General features: G+C 46.6%; 14 non-coding genes across 14 annotated transcripts; all 14 read left to right on the top strand.

Moving 5' to 3' along the window:
* The first annotated feature begins 334 nt into the window (after positions 1-334).
* Positions 335-525, top strand: LOC142272675 (U2 spliceosomal RNA). Its single transcript, XR_012737494.1, has one exon. It is a non-coding gene; the product is annotated as a U2 spliceosomal RNA (small nuclear RNA).
* Positions 526-1,912: 1,387 nt separating this feature from the next.
* On the top strand, positions 1,913-2,103 carry LOC142272674 (U2 spliceosomal RNA). Its single transcript, XR_012737493.1, has one exon. It is a non-coding gene; the product is annotated as a U2 spliceosomal RNA (small nuclear RNA).
* Positions 2,104-3,490: 1,387 nt separating this feature from the next.
* Positions 3,491-3,681, top strand: LOC142272673 (U2 spliceosomal RNA). The gene has a single exon (XR_012737492.1). It is a non-coding gene; the product is annotated as a U2 spliceosomal RNA (small nuclear RNA).
* Positions 3,682-5,068: 1,387 nt separating this feature from the next.
* Positions 5,069-5,259, top strand: LOC142272672 (U2 spliceosomal RNA). Its single transcript, XR_012737491.1, has one exon. It is a non-coding gene; the product is annotated as a U2 spliceosomal RNA (small nuclear RNA).
* A 1,387-nt stretch (positions 5,260-6,646) lies between these two features.
* On the top strand, positions 6,647-6,837 carry LOC142272671 (U2 spliceosomal RNA). The gene has a single exon (XR_012737490.1). It is a non-coding gene; the product is annotated as a U2 spliceosomal RNA (small nuclear RNA).
* Positions 6,838-8,224: 1,387 nt separating this feature from the next.
* LOC142272670 (U2 spliceosomal RNA) lies at positions 8,225-8,415 on the top strand. Its single transcript, XR_012737489.1, has one exon. It is a non-coding gene; the product is annotated as a U2 spliceosomal RNA (small nuclear RNA).
* A 2,189-nt stretch (positions 8,416-10,604) lies between these two features.
* LOC142272701 (U2 spliceosomal RNA) lies at positions 10,605-10,797 on the top strand. Its single transcript, XR_012737517.1, has one exon. It is a non-coding gene; the product is annotated as a U2 spliceosomal RNA (small nuclear RNA).
* Positions 10,798-12,184: 1,387 nt separating this feature from the next.
* Positions 12,185-12,375, top strand: LOC142272669 (U2 spliceosomal RNA). The gene has a single exon (XR_012737488.1). It is a non-coding gene; the product is annotated as a U2 spliceosomal RNA (small nuclear RNA).
* Positions 12,376-13,762: 1,387 nt separating this feature from the next.
* LOC142272668 (U2 spliceosomal RNA) lies at positions 13,763-13,953 on the top strand. The gene has a single exon (XR_012737487.1). It is a non-coding gene; the product is annotated as a U2 spliceosomal RNA (small nuclear RNA).
* A 1,387-nt stretch (positions 13,954-15,340) lies between these two features.
* Positions 15,341-15,531, top strand: LOC142272665 (U2 spliceosomal RNA). Its single transcript, XR_012737485.1, has one exon. It is a non-coding gene; the product is annotated as a U2 spliceosomal RNA (small nuclear RNA).
* Positions 15,532-16,918: 1,387 nt separating this feature from the next.
* LOC142272664 (U2 spliceosomal RNA) lies at positions 16,919-17,109 on the top strand. Its single transcript, XR_012737484.1, has one exon. It is a non-coding gene; the product is annotated as a U2 spliceosomal RNA (small nuclear RNA).
* Positions 17,110-18,496: 1,387 nt separating this feature from the next.
* Positions 18,497-18,687, top strand: LOC142272663 (U2 spliceosomal RNA). Its single transcript, XR_012737483.1, has one exon. It is a non-coding gene; the product is annotated as a U2 spliceosomal RNA (small nuclear RNA).
* Positions 18,688-20,074: 1,387 nt separating this feature from the next.
* On the top strand, positions 20,075-20,265 carry LOC142272662 (U2 spliceosomal RNA). The gene has a single exon (XR_012737482.1). It is a non-coding gene; the product is annotated as a U2 spliceosomal RNA (small nuclear RNA).
* Positions 20,266-21,652: 1,387 nt separating this feature from the next.
* On the top strand, positions 21,653-21,843 carry LOC142272661 (U2 spliceosomal RNA). The gene has a single exon (XR_012737481.1). It is a non-coding gene; the product is annotated as a U2 spliceosomal RNA (small nuclear RNA).
* Positions 21,844-22,836: the final 993 nt, after the last annotated feature.

The raw sequence follows: 22,836 nt of genomic DNA, 5'->3' as shown, positions 1-22,836 counted from the left end.
CTTTCTACGGGTAAGGATGGCAAAGGGTGGCAGTGACGGAAAGTCAGGCAACCTGTCCTGTCCGTCTTTTTGTATCGTGAATTGGAAAGACTGCAAGGGGGAGGGGAGTTGCTTGCGCCCTAAAGGAGGAGTTATTCAGATTCATTGCAGTGGGCGGCGGCTGCAAAACGCACCATTCTTCTTGTTTTGGCTCTGCAAAGCAGCCTTTTCAAGGGTTGGCTTGGGTGACAAAATGTCTTGTGTAGGCGTGGGTTTGTCTCCCTCTCGCTCTCTCTCCCTAAGATGTGTCCGGCATAGGCCAGGGTGCCACTCGAGGCCCAAACCAATTCTGGTTATCGCTTCTCGGCCTTTTGGCTAAGATCAAGTGTAGTATCTGTTCTTATCAGTTTAATATCTGATACGTCCCCTATCTGGGGACCATATATTAAATGGATTTTTAGAACAGGGAGATGGAAAAAGAGCTTGCTCTGTCCACTCCACGCATTGACCTGGTATTGCAGTACCTCCAGGAACGGTGCACCCCTTCTTAACCCAGTTTCCAAAAGCAGAACTCAATTCACCTGATTCATATTAGCCCGATTTAATGAATTGGAAGAAAGCATACGTCTTCATATGCACCTCAATTTGGCCCATTCACTTTTCACACTTCCTCCTTTTGTTTTTTATCTTTCACACTTTTGACTTTCTTTATTCATCCAAATAGCAAACTCATCACCACTCAACCTGACCAACTCGGCTATGTCCCCGTGCTGCAGTTCTCTGTCTTATCTAGATCATTTGCAATTGAATGGAATAGATCCCTTTTGGACAAAGTGGATTCACCTGCTGCTGCAGTGACCACAGGTGTGATAACATCTAGAATTGGCATCTGGTGCGATCTCTCCGCTTCCACTCCAAAGAAAGTTACCTGTTTATTCCTATCATGCATTGGTTTTTGGGGTTTTCTTTGAGTAATGATGATCTCTTTAGTAGTCTGTTGGCGCCCTCTCCTGGAGGAATAGTTTGCTTGCTCTTGGACATTCTAAAAGAGAGGTCATGATAGACATTGAGCTTCTGAGCTCAATTGGGGACAGTCATGGGTGATGAATGTTTGCAACCTACTGCGAAGCCTCATACCGCAATATAAGGAACGTCAAATACTAAGAAAGGGCGGCCTATGAAAGAATTACTACTTTCAATAAGTACACTTAAACGGCTAATTGGGAATAGAAAAACTGTAAAAAGCCCTCTGAGAAAGCCCCCCTCTAACCTTTGATAGTAAGCTTTTCTGTAGTCTGCCTGTTGATGTATTTTCCGTTTGAACTGTGCACAACATGAAGAGACGGAACACTGGCGGCTTGTCACAATGCCCCCCGATGACATCACAATAGCGCTGCTGCCTAGAAAACAAGCTGCGCAGAAGAAGTTGTTCTTTGGGTGGGAGGGTGGGCTAGTGGAAGGAGGGGGCAATCTCTTTTTTTCCCGGGTGGTAGGGGGATGACAGGAGAAGGGAAGCGGGTGGTGAGAAAGGTACAGAGGGCAGGGTTTGGGGGCTGGGAAGGAAAGGGAAAAGATTAGGGTTTGGGGATGATGAAAGGGCTTTCTACGGGTAAGGATGGCAAAGGGTGGCAGTGACGGAAAGTCAGGCAACCTGTCCTGTCCGTCTTTTTGTATCGTGAATTGGAAAGACTGCAAGGGGGAGGGGAGTTGCTTGCGCCCTAAAGGAGGAGTTATTCAGATTCATTGCAGTGGGCGGCGGCTGCAAAACGCACCATTCTTCTTGTTTTGGCTCTGCAAAGCAGCCTTTTCAAGGGTTGGCTTGGGTGACAAAATGTCTTGTGTAGGCGTGGGTTTGTCTCCCTCTCGCTCTCTCTCCCTAAGATGTGTCCGGCATAGGCCAGGGTGCCACTCGAGGCCCAAACCAATTCTGGTTATCGCTTCTCGGCCTTTTGGCTAAGATCAAGTGTAGTATCTGTTCTTATCAGTTTAATATCTGATACGTCCCCTATCTGGGGACCATATATTAAATGGATTTTTAGAACAGGGAGATGGAAAAAGAGCTTGCTCTGTCCACTCCACGCATTGACCTGGTATTGCAGTACCTCCAGGAACGGTGCACCCCTTCTTAACCCAGTTTCCAAAAGCAGAACTCAATTCACCTGATTCATATTAGCCCGATTTAATGAATTGGAAGAAAGCATACGTCTTCATATGCACCTCAATTTGGCCCATTCACTTTTCACACTTCCTCCTTTTGTTTTTTATCTTTCACACTTTTGACTTTCTTTATTCATCCAAATAGCAAACTCATCACCACTCAACCTGACCAACTCGGCTATGTCCCCGTGCTGCAGTTCTCTGTCTTATCTAGATCATTTGCAATTGAATGGAATAGATCCCTTTTGGACAAAGTGGATTCACCTGCTGCTGCAGTGACCACAGGTGTGATAACATCTAGAATTGGCATCTGGTGCGATCTCTCCGCTTCCACTCCAAAGAAAGTTACCTGTTTATTCCTATCATGCATTGGTTTTTGGGGTTTTCTTTGAGTAATGATGATCTCTTTAGTAGTCTGTTGGCGCCCTCTCCTGGAGGAATAGTTTGCTTGCTCTTGGACATTCTAAAAGAGAGGTCATGATAGACATTGAGCTTCTGAGCTCAATTGGGGACAGTCATGGGTGATGAATGTTTGCAACCTACTGCGAAGCCTCATACCGCAATATAAGGAACGTCAAATACTAAGAAAGGGCGGCCTATGAAAGAATTACTACTTTCAATAAGTACACTTAAACGGCTAATTGGGAATAGAAAAACTGTAAAAAGCCCTCTGAGAAAGCCCCCCTCTAACCTTTGATAGTAAGCTTTTCTGTAGTCTGCCTGTTGATGTATTTTCCGTTTGAACTGTGCACAACATGAAGAGACGGAACACTGGCGGCTTGTCACAATGCCCCCCGATGACATCACAATATCGCTGCTGCCTAGAAAACAAGCTGCGCAGAAGAAGTTGTTCTTTGGGTGGGAGGGTGGGCTAGTGGAAGGAGGGGGCAATCTCTTTTTTTCCCGGGTGGTAGGGGGATGACAGGAGAAGGGAAGCGGGTGGTGAGAAAGGTACAGAGGGCAGGGTTTGGGGGCTGGGAAGGAAAGGGAAAAGATTAGGGTTTGGGGATGATGAAAGGGCTTTCTACGGGTAAGGATGGCAAAGGGTGGCAGTGACGGAAAGTCAGGCAACCTGTCCTGTCCGTCTTTTTGTATCGTGAATTGGAAAGACTGCAAGGGGGAGGGGAGTTGCTTGCGCCCTAAAGGAGGAGTTATTCAGATTCATTGCAGTGGGCGGCGGCTGCAAAACGCACCATTCTTCTTGTTTTGGCTCTGCAAAGCAGCCTTTTCAAGGGTTGGCTTGGGTGACAAAATGTCTTGTGTAGGCGTGGGTTTGTCTCCCTCTCGCTCTCTCTCCCTAAGATGTGTCCGGCATAGGCCAGGGTGCCACTCGAGGCCCAAACCAATTCTGGTTATCGCTTCTCGGCCTTTTGGCTAAGATCAAGTGTAGTATCTGTTCTTATCAGTTTAATATCTGATACGTCCCCTATCTGGGGACCATATATTAAATGGATTTTTAGAACAGGGAGATGGAAAAAGAGCTTGCTCTGTCCACTCCACGCATTGACCTGGTATTGCAGTACCTCCAGGAACGGTGCACCCCTTCTTAACCCAGTTTCCAAAAGCAGAACTCAATTCACCTGATTCATATTAGCCCGATTTAATGAATTGGAAGAAAGCATACGTCTTCATATGCACCTCAATTTGGCCCATTCACTTTTCACACTTCCTCCTTTTGTTTTTTATCTTTCACACTTTTGACTTTCTTTATTCATCCAAATAGCAAACTCATCACCACTCAACCTGACCAACTCGGCTATGTCCCCGTGCTGCAGTTCTCTGTCTTATCTAGATCATTTGCAATTGAATGGAATAGATCCCTTTTGGACAAAGTGGATTCACCTGCTGCTGCAGTGACCACAGGTGTGATAACATCTAGAATTGGCATCTGGTGCGATCTCTCCGCTTCCACTCCAAAGAAAGTTACCTGTTTATTCCTATCATGCATTGGTTTTTGGGGTTTTCTTTGAGTAATGATGATCTCTTTAGTAGTCTGTTGGCGCCCTCTCCTGGAGGAATAGTTTGCTTGCTCTTGGACATTCTAAAAGAGAGGTCATGATAGACATTGAGCTTCTGAGCTCAATTGGGGACAGTCATGGGTGATGAATGTTTGCAACCTACTGCGAAGCCTCATACCGCAATATAAGGAACGTCAAATACTAAGAAAGGGCGGCCTATGAAAGAATTACTACTTTCAATAAGTACACTTAAACGGCTAATTGGGAATAGAAAAACTGTAAAAAGCCCTCTGAGAAAGCCCCCCTCTAACCTTTGATAGTAAGCTTTTCTGTAGTCTGCCTGTTGATGTATTTTCCGTTTGAACTGTGCACAACATGAAGAGACGGAACACTGGCGGCTTGTCACAATGCCCCCCGATGACATCACAATAGCGCTGCTGCCTAGAAAACAAGCTGCGCAGAAGAAGTTGTTCTTTGGGTGGGAGGGTGGGCTAGTGGAAGGAGGGGGCAATCTCTTTTTTTCCCGGGTGGTAGGGGGATGACAGGAGAAGGGAAGCGGGTGGTGAGAAAGGTACAGAGGGCAGGGTTTGGGGGCTGGGAAGGAAAGGGAAAAGATTAGGGTTTGGGGATGATGAAAGGGCTTTCTACGGGTAAGGATGGCAAAGGGTGGCAGTGACGGAAAGTCAGGCAATCTGTCCTGTCCGTCTTTTTGTATCGTGAATTGGAAAGACTGCAAGGGGGAGGGGAGTTGCTTGCGCCCTAAAGGAGGAGTTATTCAGATTCATTGCAGTGGGCGGCGGCTGCAAAACGCACCATTCTTCTTGTTTTGGCTCTGCAAAGCAGCCTTTTCAAGGGTTGGCTTGGGTGACAAAATGTCTTGTGTAGGCGTGGGTTTGTCTCCCTCTCGCTCTCTCTCCCTAAGATGTGTCCGGCATAGGCCAGGGTGCCACTCGAGGCCCAAACCAATTCTGGTTATCGCTTCTCGGCCTTTTGGCTAAGATCAAGTGTAGTATCTGTTCTTATCAGTTTAATATCTGATACGTCCCCTATCTGGGGACCATATATTAAATGGATTTTTAGAACAGGGAGATGGAAAAAGAGCTTGCTCTGTCCACTCCACGCATTGACCTGGTATTGCAGTACCTCCAGGAACGGTGCACCCCTTCTTAACCCAGTTTCCAAAAGCAGAACTCAATTCACCTGATTCATATTAGCCCGATTTAATGAATTGGAAGAAAGCATACGTCTTCATATGCACCTCAATTTGGCCCATTCACTTTTCACACTTCCTCCTTTTGTTTTTTATCTTTCACACTTTTGACTTTCTTTATTCATCCAAATAGCAAACTCATCACCACTCAACCTGACCAACTCGGCTATGTCCCCGTGCTGCAGTTCTCTGTCTTATCTAGATCATTTGCAATTGAATGGAATAGATCCCTTTTGGACAAAGTGGATTCACCTGCTGCTGCAGTGACCACAGGTGTGATAACATCTAGAATTGGCATCTGGTGCGATCTCTCCGCTTCCACTCCAAAGAAAGTTACCTGTTTATTCCTATCATGCATTGGTTTTTGGGGTTTTCTTTGAGTAATGATGATCTCTTTAGTAGTCTGTTGGCGCCCTCTCCTGGAGGAATAGTTTGCTTGCTCTTGGACATTCTAAAAGAGAGGTCATGATAGACATTGAGCTTCTGAGCTCAATTGGGGACAGTCATGGGTGATGAATGTTTGCAACCTACTGCGAAGCCTCATACCGCAATATAAGGAACGTCAAATACTAAGAAAGGGCGGCCTATGAAAGAATTACTACTTTCAATAAGTACACTTAAACGGCTAATTGGGAATAGAAAAACTGTAAAAAGCCCTCTGAGAAAGCCCCCCTCTAACCTTTGATAGTAAGCTTTTCTGTAGTCTGCCTGTTGATGTATTTTCCGTTTGAACTGTGCACAACATGAAGAGACGGAACACTGGCGGCTTGTCACAATGCCCCCCGATGACATCACAATAGCGCTGCTGCCTAGAAAACAAGCTGCGCAGAAGAAGTTGTTCTTTGGGTGGGAGGGTGGGCTAGTGGAAGGAGGGGGCAATCTCTTTTTTTCCCGGGTGGTAGGGGGATGACAGGAGAAGGGAAGCGGGTGGTGAGAAAGGTACAGAGGGCAGGGTTTGGGGGCTGGGAAGGAAAGGGAAAAGATTAGGGTTTGGGGATGATGAAAGGGCTTTCTACGGGTAAGGATGGCAAAGGGTGGCAGTGACGGAAAGTCAGGCAACCTGTCCTGTCCGTCTTTTTGTATCGTGAATTGGAAAGACTGCAAGGGGGAGGGGAGTTGCTTGCGCCCTAAAGGAGGAGTTATTCAGATTCATTGCAGTGGGCGGCGGCTGCAAAACGCACCATTCTTCTTGTTTTGGCTCTGCAAAGCAGCCTTTTCAAGGGTTGGCTTGGGTGACAAAATGTCTTGTGTAGGCGTGGGTTTGTCTCCCTCTCGCTCTCTCTCCCTAAGATGTGTCCGGCATAGGCCAGGGTGCCACTCGAGGCCCAAACCAATTCTGGTTATCGCTTCTCGGCCTTTTGGCTAAGATCAAGTGTAGTATCTGTTCTTATCAGTTTAATATCTGATACGTCCCCTATCTGGGGACCATATATTAAATGGATTTTTAGAACAGGGAGATGGAAAAAGAGCTTGCTCTGTCCACTCCACGCATTGACCTGGTATTGCAGTACCTCCAGGAACGGTGCACCCCTTCTTAACCCAGTTTCCAAAAGCAGAACTCAATTCACCTGATTCATATTAGCCCGATTTAATGAATTGGAAGAAAGCATACGTCTTCATATGCACCTCAATTTGGCCCATTCACTTTTCACACTTCCTCCTTTTGTTTTTTATCTTTCACACTTTTGACTTTCTTTATTCATCCAAATAGCAAACTCATCACCACTCAACCTGACCAACTCGGCTATGTCCCCGTGCTGCAGTTCTCTGTCTTATCTAGATCATTTGCAATTGAATGGAATAGATCCCTTTTGGACAAAGTGGATTCACCTGCTGCTGCAGTGACCACAGGTGTGATAACATCTAGAATTGGCATCTGGTGCGATCTCTCCGCTTCCACTCCAAAGAAAGTTACCTGTTTATTCCTATCATGCATTGGTTTTTGGGGTTTTCTTTGAGTAATGATGATCTCTTTAGTAGTCTGTTGGCGCCCTCTCCTGGAGGAATAGTTTGCTTGCTCTTGGACATTCTAAAAGAGAGGTCATGATAGACATTGAGCTTCTGAGCTCAATTGGGGACAGTCATGGGTGATGAATGTTTGCAACCTACTGCGAAGCCTCATACCGCAATATAAGGAACGTCAAATACTAAGAAAGGGCGGCCTATGAAAGAATTACTACTTTCAATAAGTACACTTAAACGGCTAATTGGGAATAGAAAAACTGTAAAAAGCCCTCTGAGAAAGCCCCCCTCTAACCTTTGATAGTAAGCTTTTCTGTAGTCTGCCTGTTGATGTATTTTCCGTTTGAACTGTGCACAACATGAAGAGACGGAACACTGGCGGCTTGTCACAATGCCCCCCGATGACATCACAATAGCGCTGCTGCCTAGAAAACAAGCTGCGCAGAAGAAGTTGTTCTTTGGGTGGGAGGGTGGGCTAGTGGAAGGAGGGGGCAATCTCTTTTTTTCCCGGGTGGTAGGGGGATGACAGGAGAAGGGAAGCGGGTGGTGAGAAAGGTACAGAGGGCAGGGTTTGGGGGCTGGGAAGGAAAGGGAAAAGATTAGGGTTTGGGGATGATGAAAGGGCTTTCTACGGGTAAGGATGGCAAAGGGTGGCAGTGACGGAAAGTCAGGCAACCTGTCCTGTCCGTCTTTTTGTATCGTGAATTGGAAAGACTGCAAGGGGGAGGGGAGTTGCTTGCGCCCTAAAGGAGGAGTTATTCAGATTCATTGCAGTGGGCGGCGGCTGCAAAACGCACCATTCTTCTTGTTTTGGCTCTGCAAAGCAGCCTTTTCAAGGGTTGGCTTGGGTGACAAAATGTCTTGTGTAGGCGTGGGTTTGTCTCCCTCTCGCTCTCTCTCCCTAAGATGTGTCCGGCATAGGCCAGGGTGCCACTCGAGGCCCAAACCAATTCTGGTTATCGCTTCTCGGCCTTTTGGCTAAGATCAAGTGTAGTATCTGTTCTTATCAGTTTAATATCTGATACGTCCCCTATCTGGGGACCATATATTAAATGGATTTTTAGAACAGGGAGATGGAAAAAGAGCTTGCTCTGTCCACTCCACGCATTGACCTGGTATTGCAGTACCTCCAGGAACGGTGCACCCCTTCTTAACCCAGTTTCCAAAAGCAGAACTCAATTCACCTGATTCATATTAGCCCGATTTAATGAATTGGAAGAAAGCATACGTCTTCATATGCACCTCAATTTGGCCCATTCACTTTTCACACTTCCTCCTTTTGTTTTTTATCTTTCACACTTTTGACTTTCTTTATTCATCCAAATAGCAAACTCATCACCACTCAACCTGACCAACTCGGCTATGTCCCCGTGCTGCAGTTCTCTGTCTTATCTAGATCATTTGCAATTGAATGGAATAGATCCCTTTTGGACAAAGTGGATTCACCTGCTGCTGCAGTGACCACAGGTGTGATAACATCTAGAATTGGCATCTGGTGCGATCTCTCCGCTTCCACTCCAAAGAAAGTTACCTGTTTATTCCTATCATGCATTGGTTTTTGGGGTTTTCTTTGAGTAATGATGATCTCTTTAGTAGTCTGTTGGCGCCCTCTCCTGGAGGAATAGTTTGCTTGCTCTTGGACATTCTAAAAGAGAGGTCATGATAGACATTGAGCTTCTGAGCTCAATTGGGGACAGTCATGGGTGATGAATGTTTGCAACCTACTGCGAAGCCTCATACCGCAATATAAGGAACGTCAAATACTAAGAAAGGGCGGCCTATGAAAGAATTACTACTTTCAATAAGTACACTTAAACGGCTAATTGGGAATAGAAAAACTGTAAAAAGCCCTCTGAGAAAGCCCCCCTCTAACCTTTGATAGTAAGCTTTTCTGTAGTCTGCCTGTTGATGTATTTTCCGTTTGAACTGTGCACAACATGAAGAGACGGAACACTGGCGGCTTGTCACAATGCCCCCCGATGACATCACAATAGCGCTGCTGCCTAGAAAACAAGCTGCGCAGAAGAAGTTGTTCTTTGGGTGGGAGGGTGGGCTAGTGGAAGGAGGGGGCAATCTCTTTTTTTCCCGGGTGGTAGGGGGATGACAGGAGAAGGGAAGCGGGTGGTGAGAAAGGTACAGAGGGCAGGGTTTGGGGGCTGGGAAGGAAAGGGAAAAGATTAGGGTTTGGGGATGATGAAAGGGCTTTCTACGGGTAAGGATGGCAAAGGGTGGCAGTGACGGAAAGTCAGGCAACCTGTCCTGTCCGTCTTTTTGTATCGTGAATTGGAAAGACTGCAAGGGGGAGGGGAGTTGCTTGCGCCCTAAAGGAGGAGTTATTCAGATTCATTGCAGTGGGCGGCGGCTGCAAAACGCACCATTCTTCTTGTTTTGGCTCTGCAAAGCAGCCTTTTCAAGGGTTGGCTTGGGTGACAAAATGTCTTGTGTAGGCGTGGGTTTGTCTCCCTCTCGCTCTCTCTCCCTAAGATGTGTCCGGCATAGGCCAGGGTGCCACTCGAGGCCCAAACCAATTCTGGTTATCGCTTCTCGGCCTTTTGGCTAAGATCAAGTGTAGTGTTGTTCGAAGAGGTGGTTTAAGCTCCAGGCCACCTTAGTACAATGATACAATGCACACTGGAAGGTTGCACTTGCTAGTACTCTGGGTGGATAGTATATTCATCTAGAGGAAAACATGGCCCTACCAGGATCGAGGCTATTAGACTGAGTAAGGGTGGGGGGCTATGGTACAACGTGCCCCAGGACTGACGACCCTGGAGTGAGTCTGAGCTTGCTGGCTTGGGACCCCGGCAAGCCTTGGGCTCTGTAGCACACCGTACCTTGCCTTTTCATACTTTTTGAGCATATTACCCTATCCCGGCCTTCTGGCTAGGAAGGGAAATTTTTACAATCCCGGTCGGAGGTCTGGTCAGCTTTGGGCTGAGAAACTAACACCCGGTTGGAGGTCTGGGTCAGCTTCGGCTGAGAAACCAACACCCGGTTGGAGGTCTGGGTCAGCTTCGGCTGAGAAACCAACACCCGGTTGGAGGTCCGGTTAGCCTTGGGCTGAGAAACCAACACCGGTTGACGGTCCGGGCAGTTTCGGCTGCGAAACCAACAACTAGTAGCTCTCTACTCCACTTGGGTAAGATGCCTGGGTGGACGCTGGGAGCAACGACAAGGCTCAACCAGGCTTCGGCTTGGGGGAGCACCGAAGATCCCTGACCCTTGCTGTGGCCTTCTGGCTCGGAGGGACGGGGTTGATTTTTGGGGACCCTCTCCTCACGGTGGGGTCCACACGAATCCTAGCCTTTGCACTGTTTTTGGTGTGACTTCGGTCATGCATTTTTTGTGGTGCTTTGGAAAGCTTCATTAAATCAAAAATCTGTTCTTATCAGTTTAATATCTGATACGTCCCCTATCTGGGGACCATATATTAAATGGATTTTTAGAACAGGGAGATGGAAAAAGAGCTTGCTCTGTCCACTCCACGCATTGACCTGGTATTGCAGTACCTCCAGGAACGGTGCACCCCTTCTTAACCCAGTTTCCAAAAGCAGAACTCAATTCACCTGATTCATATTAGCCCGATTTAATGAATTGGAAGAAAGCATACGTCTTCATATGCACCTCAATTTGGCCCATTCACTTTTCACACTTCCTCCTTTTGTTTTTTATCTTTCACACTTTTGACTTTCTTTATTCATCCAAATAGCAAACTCATCACCACTCAACCTGACCAACTCGGCTATGTCCCCGTGCTGCAGTTCTCTGTCTTATCTAGATCATTTGCAATTGAATGGAATAGATCCCTTTTGGACAAAGTGGATTCACCTGCTGCTGCAGTGACCACAGGTGTGATAACATCTAGAATTGGCATCTGGTGCGATCTCTCCGCTTCCACTCCAAAGAAAGTTACCTGTTTATTCCTATCATGCATTGGTTTTTGGGGTTTTCTTTGAGTAATGATGATCTCTTTAGTAGTCTGTTGGCGCCCTCTCCTGGAGGAATAGTTTGCTTGCTCTTGGACATTCTAAAAGAGAGGTCATGATAGACATTGAGCTTCTGAGCTCAATTGGGGACAGTCATGGGTGATGAATGTTTGCAACCTACTGCGAAGCCTCATACCGCAATATAAGGAACGTCAAATACTAAGAAAGGGCGGCCTATGAAAGAATTACTACTTTCAATAAGTACACTTAAACGGCTAATTGGGAATAGAAAAACTGTAAAAAGCCCTCTGAGAAAGCCCCCCTCTAACCTTTGATAGTAAGCTTTTCTGTAGTCTGCCTGTTGATGTATTTTCCGTTTGAACTGTGCACAACATGAAGAGACGGAACACTGGCGGCTTGTCACAATGCCCCCCGATGACATCACAATAGCGCTGCTGCCTAGAAAACAAGCTGCGCAGAAGAAGTTGTTCTTTGGGTGGGAGGGTGGGCTAGTGGAAGGAGGGGGCAATCTCTTTTTTTCCCGGGTGGTAGGGGGATGACAGGAGAAGGGAAGCGGGTGGTGAGAAAGGTACAGAGGGCAGGGTTTGGGGGCTGGGAAGGAAAGGGAAAAGATTAGGGTTTGGGGATGATGAAAGGGCTTTCTACGGGTAAGGATGGCAAAGGGTGGCAGTGACGGAAAGTCAGGCAACCTGTCCTGTCCGTCTTTTTGTATCGTGAATTGGAAAGACTGCAAGGGGGAGGGGAGTTGCTTGCGCCCTAAAGGAGGAGTTATTCAGATTCATTGCAGTGGGCGGCGGCTGCAAAACGCACCATTCTTCTTGTTTTGGCTCTGCAAAGCAGCCTTTTCAAGGGTTGGCTTGGGTGACAAAATGTCTTGTGTAGGCGTGGGTTTGTCTCCCTCTCGCTCTCTCTCCCTAAGATGTGTCCGGCATAGGCCAGGGTGCCACTCGAGGCCCAAACCAATTCTGGTTATCGCTTCTCGGCCTTTTGGCTAAGATCAAGTGTAGTATCTGTTCTTATCAGTTTAATATCTGATACGTCCCCTATCTGGGGACCATATATTAAATGGATTTTTAGAACAGGGAGATGGAAAAAGAGCTTGCTCTGTCCACTCCACGCATTGACCTGGTATTGCAGTACCTCCAGGAACGGTGCACCCCTTCTTAACCCAGTTTCCAAAAGCAGAACTCAATTCACCTGATTCATATTAGCCCGATTTAATGAATTGGAAGAAAGCATACGTCTTCATATGCACCTCAATTTGGCCCATTCACTTTTCACACTTCCTCCTTTTGTTTTTTATCTTTCACACTTTTGACTTTCTTTATTCATCCAAATAGCAAACTCATCACCACTCAACCTGACCAACTCGGCTATGTCCCCGTGCTGCAGTTCTCTGTCTTATCTAGATCATTTGCAATTGAATGGAATAGATCCCTTTTGGACAAAGTGGATTCACCTGCTGCTGCAGTGACCACAGGTGTGATAACATCTAGAATTGGCATCTGGTGCGATCTCTCCGCTTCCACTCCAAAGAAAGTTACCTGTTTATTCCTATCATGCATTGGTTTTTGGGGTTTTCTTTGAGTAATGATGATCTCTTTAGTAGTCTGTTGGCGCCCTCTCCTGGAGGAATAGTTTGCTTGCTCTTGGACATTCTAAAAGAGAGGTCATGATAGACATTGAGCTTCTGAGCTCAATTGGGGACAGTCATGGGTGATGAATGTTTGCAACCTACTGCGAAGCCTCATACCGCAATATAAGGAACGTCAAATACTAAGAAAGGGCGGCCTATGAAAGAATTACTACTTTCAATAAGTACACTTAAACGGCTAATTGGGAATAGAAAAACTGTAAAAAGCCCTCTGAGAAAGCCCCCCTCTAACCTTTGATAGTAAGCTTTTCTGTAGTCTGCCTGTTGATGTATTTTCCGTTTGAACTGTGCACAACATGAAGAGACGGAACACTGGCGGCTTGTCACAATGCCCCCCGATGACATCACAATAGCGCTGCTGCCTAGAAAACAAGCTGCGCAGAAGAAGTTGTTCTTTGGGTGGGAGGGTGGGCTAGTGGAAGGAGGGGGCAATCTCTTTTTTTCCCGGGTGGTAGGGGGATGACAGGAGAAGGGAAGCGGGTGGTGAGAAAGGTACAGAGGGCAGGGTTTGGGGGCTGGGAAGGAAAGGGAAAAGATTAGGGTTTGGGGATGATGAAAGGGCTTTCTACGGGTAAGGATGGCAAAGGGTGGCAGTGACGGAAAGTCAGGCAACCTGTCCTGTCCGTCTTTTTGTATCGTGAATTGGAAAGACTGCAAGGGGGAGGGGAGTTGCTTGCGCCCTAAAGGAGGAGTTATTCAGATTCATTGCAGTGGGCGGCGGCTGCAAAACGCACCATTCTTCTTGTTTTGGCTCTGCAAAGCAGCCTTTTCAAGGGTTGGCTTGGGTGACAAAATGTCTTGTGTAGGCGTGGGTTTGTCTCCCTCTCGCTCTCTCTCCCTAAGATGTGTCCGGCATAGGCCAGGGTGCCACTCGAGGCCCAAACCAATTCTGGTTATCGCTTCTCGGCCTTTTGGCTAAGATCAAGTGTAGTATCTGTTCTTATCAGTTTAATATCTGATACGTCCCCTATCTGGGGACCATATATTAAATGGATTTTTAGAACAGGGAGATGGAAAAAGAGCTTGCTCTGTCCACTCCACGCATTGACCTGGTATTGCAGTACCTCCAGGAACGGTGCACCCCTTCTTAACCCAGTTTCCAAAAGCAGAACTCAATTCACCTGATTCATATTAGCCCGATTTAATGAATTGGAAGAAAGCATACGTCTTCATATGCACCTCAATTTGGCCCATTCACTTTTCACACTTCCTCCTTTTGTTTTTTATCTTTCACACTTTTGACTTTCTTTATTCATCCAAATAGCAAACTCATCACCACTCAACCTGACCAACTCGGCTATGTCCCCGTGCTGCAGTTCTCTGTCTTATCTAGATCATTTGCAATTGAATGGAATAGATCCCTTTTGGACAAAGTGGATTCACCTGCTGCTGCAGTGACCACAGGTGTGATAACATCTAGAATTGGCATCTGGTGCGATCTCTCCGCTTCCACTCCAAAGAAAGTTACCTGTTTATTCCTATCATGCATTGGTTTTTGGGGTTTTCTTTGAGTAATGATGATCTCTTTAGTAGTCTGTTGGCGCCCTCTCCTGGAGGAATAGTTTGCTTGCTCTTGGACATTCTAAAAGAGAGGTCATGATAGACATTGAGCTTCTGAGCTCAATTGGGGACAGTCATGGGTGATGAATGTTTGCAACCTACTGCGAAGCCTCATACCGCAATATAAGGAACGTCAAATACTAAGAAAGGGCGGCCTATGAAAGAATTACTACTTTCAATAAGTACACTTAAACGGCTAATTGGGAATAGAAAAACTGTAAAAAGCCCTCTGAGAAAGCCCCCCTCTAACCTTTGATAGTAAGCTTTTCTGTAGTCTGCCTGTTGATGTATTTTCCGTTTGAACTGTGCACAACATGAAGAGACGGAACACTGGCGGCTTGTCACAATGCCCCCCGATGACATCACAATAGCGCTGCTGCCTAGAAAACAAGCTGCGCAGAAGAAGTTGTTCTTTGGGTGGGAGGGTGGGCTAGTGGAAGGAGGGGGCAATCTCTTTTTTTCCCGGGTGGTAGGGGGATGACAGGAGAAGGGAAGCGGGTGGTGAGAAAGGTACAGAGGGCAGGGTTTGGGGGCTGGGAAGGAAAGGGAAAAGATTAGGGTTTGGGGATGATGAAAGGGCTTTCTACGGGTAAGGATGGCAAAGGGTGGCAGTGACGGAAAGTCAGGCAACCTGTCCTGTCCGTCTTTTTGTATCGTGAATTGGAAAGACTGCAAGGGGGAGGGGAGTTGCTTGCGCCCTAAAGGAGGAGTTATTCAGATTCATTGCAGTGGGCGGCGGCTGCAAAACGCACCATTCTTCTTGTTTTGGCTCTGCAAAGCAGCCTTTTCAAGGGTTGGCTTGGGTGACAAAATGTCTTGTGTAGGCGTGGGTTTGTCTCCCTCTCGCTCTCTCTCCCTAAGATGTGTCCGGCATAGGCCAGGGTGCCACTCGAGGCCCAAACCAATTCTGGTTATCGCTTCTCGGCCTTTTGGCTAAGATCAAGTGTAGTATCTGTTCTTATCAGTTTAATATCTGATACGTCCCCTATCTGGGGACCATATATTAAATGGATTTTTAGAACAGGGAGATGGAAAAAGAGCTTGCTCTGTCCACTCCACGCATTGACCTGGTATTGCAGTACCTCCAGGAACGGTGCACCCCTTCTTAACCCAGTTTCCAAAAGCAGAACTCAATTCACCTGATTCATATTAGCCCGATTTAATGAATTGGAAGAAAGCATACGTCTTCATATGCACCTCAATTTGGCCCATTCACTTTTCACACTTCCTCCTTTTGTTTTTTATCTTTCACACTTTTGACTTTCTTTATTCATCCAAATAGCAAACTCATCACCACTCAACCTGACCAACTCGGCTATGTCCCCGTGCTGCAGTTCTCTGTCTTATCTAGATCATTTGCAATTGAATGGAATAGATCCCTTTTGGACAAAGTGGATTCACCTGCTGCTGCAGTGACCACAGGTGTGATAACATCTAGAATTGGCATCTGGTGCGATCTCTCCGCTTCCACTCCAAAGAAAGTTACCTGTTTATTCCTATCATGCATTGGTTTTTGGGGTTTTCTTTGAGTAATGATGATCTCTTTAGTAGTCTGTTGGCGCCCTCTCCTGGAGGAATAGTTTGCTTGCTCTTGGACATTCTAAAAGAGAGGTCATGATAGACATTGAGCTTCTGAGCTCAATTGGGGACAGTCATGGGTGATGAATGTTTGCAACCTACTGCGAAGCCTCATACCGCAATATAAGGAACGTCAAATACTAAGAAAGGGCGGCCTATGAAAGAATTACTACTTTCAATAAGTACACTTAAACGGCTAATTGGGAATAGAAAAACTGTAAAAAGCCCTCTGAGAAAGCCCCCCTCTAACCTTTGATAGTAAGCTTTTCTGTAGTCTGCCTGTTGATGTATTTTCCGTTTGAACTGTGCACAACATGAAGAGACGGAACACTGGCGGCTTGTCACAATGCCCCCCGATGACATCACAATAGCGCTGCTGCCTAGAAAACAAGCTGCGCAGAAGAAGTTGTTCTTTGGGTGGGAGGGTGGGCTAGTGGAAGGAGGGGGCAATCTCTTTTTTTCCCGGGTGGTAGGGGGATGACAGGAGAAGGGAAGCGGGTGGTGAGAAAGGTACAGAGGGCAGGGTTTGGGGGCTGGGAAGGAAAGGGAAAAGATTAGGGTTTGGGGATGATGAAAGGGCTTTCTACGGGTAAGGATGGCAAAGGGTGGCAGTGACGGAAAGTCAGGCAACCTGTCCTGTCCGTCTTTTTGTATCGTGAATTGGAAAGACTGCAAGGGGGAGGGGAGTTGCTTGCGCCCTAAAGGAGGAGTTATTCAGATTCATTGCAGTGGGCGGCGGCTGCAAAACGCACCATTCTTCTTGTTTTGGCTCTGCAAAGCAGCCTTTTCAAGGGTTGGCTTGGGTGACAAAATGTCTTGTGTAGGCGTGGGTTTGTCTCCCTCTCGCTCTCTCTCCCTAAGATGTGTCCGGCATAGGCCAGGGTGCCACTCGAGGCCCAAACCAATTCTGGTTATCGCTTCTCGGCCTTTTGGCTAAGATCAAGTGTAGTATCTGTTCTTATCAGTTTAATATCTGATACGTCCCCTATCTGGGGACCATATATTAAATGGATTTTTAGAACAGGGAGATGGAAAAAGAGCTTGCTCTGTCCACTCCACGCATTGACCTGGTATTGCAGTACCTCCAGGAACGGTGCACCCCTTCTTAACCCAGTTTCCAAAAGCAGAACTCAATTCACCTGATTCATATTAGCCCGATTTAATGAATTGGAAGAAAGCATACGTCTTCATATGCACCTCAATTTGGCCCATTCACTTTTCACACTTCCTCCTTTTGTTTTTTATCTTTCACACTTTTGACTTTCTTTATTCATCCAAATAGCAAACTCATCACCACTCAACCTGACCAACTCGGCTATGTCCCCGTGCTGCAGTTCTCTGTCTTATCTAGATCATTTGCAATTGAATGGAATAGATCCCTTTTGGACAAAGTGGATTCACCTGCTGCTGCAGTGACCACAGGTGTGATAACATCTAGAATTGGCATCTGGTGCGATCTCTCCGCTTCCACTCCAAAGAAAGTTACCTGTTTATTCCTATCATGCATTGGTTTTTGGGGTTTTCTTTGAGTAATGATGATCTCTTTAGTAGTCTGTTGGCGCCCTCTCCTGGAGGAATAGTTTGCTTGCTCTTGGACATTCTAAAAGAGAGGTCATGATAGACATTGAGCTTCTGAGCTCAATTGGGGACAGTCATGGGTGATGAATGTTTGCAACCTACTGCGAAGCCTCATACCGCAATATAAGGAACGTCAAATACTAAGAAAGGGCGGCCTATGAAAGAATTACTACTTTCAATAAGTACACTTAAACGGCTAATTGGGAATAGAAAAACTGTAAAAAGCCCTCTGAGAAAGCCCCCCTCTAACCTTTGATAGTAAGCTTTTCTGTAGTCTGCCTGTTGATGTATTTTCCGTTTGAACTGTGCACAACATGAAGAGACGGAACACTGGCGGCTTGTCACAATGCCCCCCGATGACATCACAATAGCGCTGCTGCCTAGAAAACAAGCTGCGCAGAAGAAGTTGTTCTTTGGGTGGGAGGGTGGGCTAGTGGAAGGAGGGGGCAATCTCTTTTTTTCCCGGGTGGTAGGGGGATGACAGGAGAAGGGAAGCGGGTGGTGAGAAAGGTACAGAGGGCAGGGTTTGGGGGCTGGGAAGGAAAGGGAAAAGATTAGGGTTTGGGGATGATGAAAGGGCTTTCTACGGGTAAGGATGGCAAAGGGTGGCAGTGACGGAAAGTCAGGCAACCTGTCCTGTCCGTCTTTTTGTATCGTGAATTGGAAAGACTGCAAGGGGGAGGGGAGTTGCTTGCGCCCTAAAGGAGGAGTTATTCAGATTCATTGCAGTGGGCGGCGGCTGCAAAACGCACCATTCTTCTTGTTTTGGCTCTGCAAAGCAGCCTTTTCAAGGGTTGGCTTGGGTGACAAAATGTCTTGTGTAGGCGTGGGTTTGTCTCCCTCTCGCTCTCTCTCCCTAAGATGTGTCCGGCATAGGCCAGGGTGCCACTCGAGGCCCAAACCAATTCTGGTTATCGCTTCTCGGCCTTTTGGCTAAGATCAAGTGTAGTATCTGTTCTTATCAGTTTAATATCTGATACGTCCCCTATCTGGGGACCATATATTAAATGGATTTTTAGAACAGGGAGATGGAAAAAGAGCTTGCTCTGTCCACTCCACGCATTGACCTGGTATTGCAGTACCTCCAGGAACGGTGCACCCCTTCTTAACCCAGTTTCCAAAAGCAGAACTCAATTCACCTGATTCATATTAGCCCGATTTAATGAATTGGAAGAAAGCATACGTCTTCATATGCACCTCAATTTGGCCCATTCACTTTTCACACTTCCTCCTTTTGTTTTTTATCTTTCACACTTTTGACTTTCTTTATTCATCCAAATAGCAAACTCATCACCACTCAACCTGACCAACTCGGCTATGTCCCCGTGCTGCAGTTCTCTGTCTTATCTAGATCATTTGCAATTGAATGGAATAGATCCCTTTTGGACAAAGTGGATTCACCTGCTGCTGCAGTGACCACAGGTGTGATAACATCTAGAATTGGCATCTGGTGCGATCTCTCCGCTTCCACTCCAAAGAAAGTTACCTGTTTATTCCTATCATGCATTGGTTTTTGGGGTTTTCTTTGAGTAATGATGATCTCTTTAGTAGTCTGTTGGCGCCCTCTCCTGGAGGAATAGTTTGCTTGCTCTTGGACATTCTAAAAGAGAGGTCATGATAGACATTGAGCTTCTGAGCTCAATTGGGGACAGTCATGGGTGATGAATGTTTGCAACCTACTGCGAAGCCTCATACCGCAATATAAGGAACGTCAAATACTAAGAAAGGGCGGCCTATGAAAGAATTACTACTTTCAATAAGTACACTTAAACGGCTAATTGGGAATAGAAAAACTGTAAAAAGCCCTCTGAGAAAGCCCCCCTCTAACCTTTGATAGTAAGCTTTTCTGTAGTCTGCCTGTTGATGTATTTTCCGTTTGAACTGTGCACAACATGAAGAGACGGAACACTGGCGGCTTGTCACAATGCCCCCCGATGACATCACAATAGCGCTGCTGCCTAGAAAACAAGCTGCGCAGAAGAAGTTGTTCTTTGGGTGGGAGGGTGGGCTAGTGGAAGGAGGGGGCAATCTCTTTTTTTCCCGGGTGGTAGGGGGATGACAGGAGAAGGGAAGCGGGTGGTGAGAAAGGTACAGAGGGCAGGGTTTGGGGGCTGGGAAGGAAAGGGAAAAGATTAGGGTTTGGGGATGATGAAAGGGCTTTCTACGGGTAAGGATGGCAAAGGGTGGCAGTGACGGAAAGTCAGGCAACCTGTCCTGTCCGTCTTTTTGTATCGTGAATTGGAAAGACTGCAAGGGGGAGGGGAGTTGCTTGCGCCCTAAAGGAGGAGTTATTCAGATTCATTGCAGTGGGCGGCGGCTGCAAAACGCACCATTCTTCTTGTTTTGGCTCTGCAAAGCAGCCTTTTCAAGGGTTGGCTTGGGTGACAAAATGTCTTGTGTAGGCGTGGGTTTGTCTCCCTCTCGCTCTCTCTCCCTAAGATGTGTCCGGCATAGGCCAGGGTGCCACTCGAGGCCCAAACCAATTCTGGTTATCGCTTCTCGGCCTTTTGGCTAAGATCAAGTGTAGTATCTGTTCTTATCAGTTTAATATCTGATACGTCCCCTATCTGGGGACCATATATTAAATGGATTTTTAGAACAGGGAGATGGAAAAAGAGCTTGCTCTGTCCACTCCACGCATTGACCTGGTATTGCAGTACCTCCAGGAACGGTGCACCCCTTCTTAACCCAGTTTCCAAAAGCAGAACTCAATTCACCTGATTCATATTAGCCCGATTTAATGAATTGGAAGAAAGCATACGTCTTCATATGCACCTCAATTTGGCCCATTCACTTTTCACACTTCCTCCTTTTGTTTTTTATCTTTCACACTTTTGACTTTCTTTATTCATCCAAATAGCAAACTCATCACCACTCAACCTGACCAACTCGGCTATGTCCCCGTGCTGCAGTTCTCTGTCTTATCTAGATCATTTGCAATTGAATGGAATAGATCCCTTTTGGACAAAGTGGATTCACCTGCTGCTGCAGTGACCACAGGTGTGATAACATCTAGAATTGGCATCTGGTGCGATCTCTCCGCTTCCACTCCAAAGAAAGTTACCTGTTTATTCCTATCATGCATTGGTTTTTGGGGTTTTCTTTGAGTAATGATGATCTCTTTAGTAGTCTGTTGGCGCCCTCTCCTGGAGGAATAGTTTGCTTGCTCTTGGACATTCTAAAAGAGAGGTCATGATAGACATTGAGCTTCTGAGCTCAATTGGGGACAGTCATGGGTGATGAATGTTTGCAACCTACTGCGAAGCCTCATACCGCAATATAAGGAACGTCAAATACTAAGAAAGGGCGGCCTATGAAAGAATTACTACTTTCAATAAGTACACTTAAACGGCTAATTGGGAATAGAAAAACTGTAAAAAGCCCTCTGAGAAAGCCCCCCTCTAACCTTTGATAGTAAGCTTTTCTGTAGTCTGCCTGTTGATGTATTTTCCGTTTGAACTGTGCACAACATGAAGAGACGGAACACTGGCGGCTTGTCACAATGCCCCCCGATGACATCACAATAGCGCTGCTGCCTAGAAAACAAGCTGCGCAGAAGAAGTTGTTCTTTGGGTGGGAGGGTGGGCTAGTGGAAGGAGGGGGCAATCTCTTTTTTTCCCGGGTGGTAGGGGGATGACAGGAGAAGGGAAGCGGGTGGTGAGAAAGGTACAGAGGGCAGGGTTTGGGGGCTGGGAAGGAAAGGGAAAAGATTAGGGTTTGGGGATGATGAAAGGGCTTTCTACGGGTAAGGATGGCAAAGGGTGGCAGTGACGGAAAGTCAGGCAACCTGTCCTGTCCGTCTTTTTGTATCGTGAATTGGAAAGACTGCAAGGGGGAGGGGAGTTGCTTGCGCCCTAAAGGAGGAGTTATTCAGATTCATTGCAGTGGGCGGCGGCTGCAAAACGCACCATTCTTCTTGTTTTGGCTCTGCAAAGCAGCCTTTTCAAGGGTTGGCTTGGGTGACAAAATGTCTTGTGTAGGCGTGGGTTTGTCTCCCTCTCGCTCTCTCTCCCTAAGATGTGTCCGGCATAGGCCAGGGTGCCACTCGAGGCCCAAACCAATTCTGGTTATCGCTTCTCGGCCTTTTGGCTAAGATCAAGTGTAGTATCTGTTCTTATCAGTTTAATATCTGATACGTCCCCTATCTGGGGACCATATATTAAATGGATTTTTAGAACAGGGAGATGGAAAAAGAGCTTGCTCTGTCCACTCCACGCATTGACCTGGTATTGCAGTACCTCCAGGAACGGTGCACCCCTTCTTAACCCAGTTTCCAAAAGCAGAACTCAATTCACCTGATTCATATTAGCCCGATTTAATGAATTGGAAGAAAGCATACGTCTTCATATGCACCTCAATTTGGCCCATTCACTTTTCACACTTCCTCCTTTTGTTTTTTATCTTTCACACTTTTGACTTTCTTTATTCATCCAAATAGCAAACTCATCACCACTCAACCTGACCAACTCGGCTATGTCCCCGTGCTGCAGTTCTCTGTCTTATCTAGATCATTTGCAATTGAATGGAATAGATCCCTTTTGGACAAAGTGGATTCACCTGCTGCTGCAGTGACCACAGGTGTGATAACATCTAGAATTGGCATCTGGTGCGATCTCTCCGCTTCCACTCCAAAGAAAGTTACCTGTTTATTCCTATCATGCATTGGTTTTTGGGGTTTTCTTTGAGTAATGATGATCTCTTTAGTAGTCTGTTGGCGCCCTCTCCTGGAGGAATAGTTTGCTTGCTCTTGGACATTCTAAAAGAGAGGTCATGATAGACATTGAGCTTCTGAGCTCAATTGGGGACAGTCATGGGTGATGAATGTTTGCAACCTACTGCGAAGCCTCATACCGCAATATAAGGAACGTCAAATACTAAGAAAGGGCGGCCTATGAAAGAATTACTACTTTCAATAAGTACACTTAAACGGCTAATTGGGAATAGAAAAACTGTAAAAAGCCCTCTGAGAAAGCCCCCCTCTAACCTTTGATAGTAAGCTTTTCTGTAGTCTGCCTGTTGATGTATTTTCCGTTTGAACTGTGCACAACATGAAGAGACGGAACACTGGCGGCTTGTCACAATGCCCCCCGATGACATCACAATAGCGCTGCTGCCTAGAAAACAAGCTGCGCAGAAGAAGTTGTTCTTTGGGTGGGAGGGTGGGCTAGTGGAAGGAGGGGGCAATCTCTTTTTTTCCCGGGTGGTAGGGGGATGACAGGAGAAGGGAAGCGGGTGGTGAGAAAGGTACAGAGG

This window comes from Anomaloglossus baeobatrachus, unplaced genomic scaffold (assembly GCF_048569485.1).
Source record: "Anomaloglossus baeobatrachus isolate aAnoBae1 unplaced genomic scaffold, aAnoBae1.hap1 Scaffold_3544, whole genome shotgun sequence".
NCBI lineage: Eukaryota > Metazoa > Chordata > Amphibia > Anura > Aromobatidae > Anomaloglossus > Anomaloglossus baeobatrachus.
Note: the sequence above shows the minus strand (reverse complement) of the source record. Positions and strands in the feature narration are given on the sequence as shown.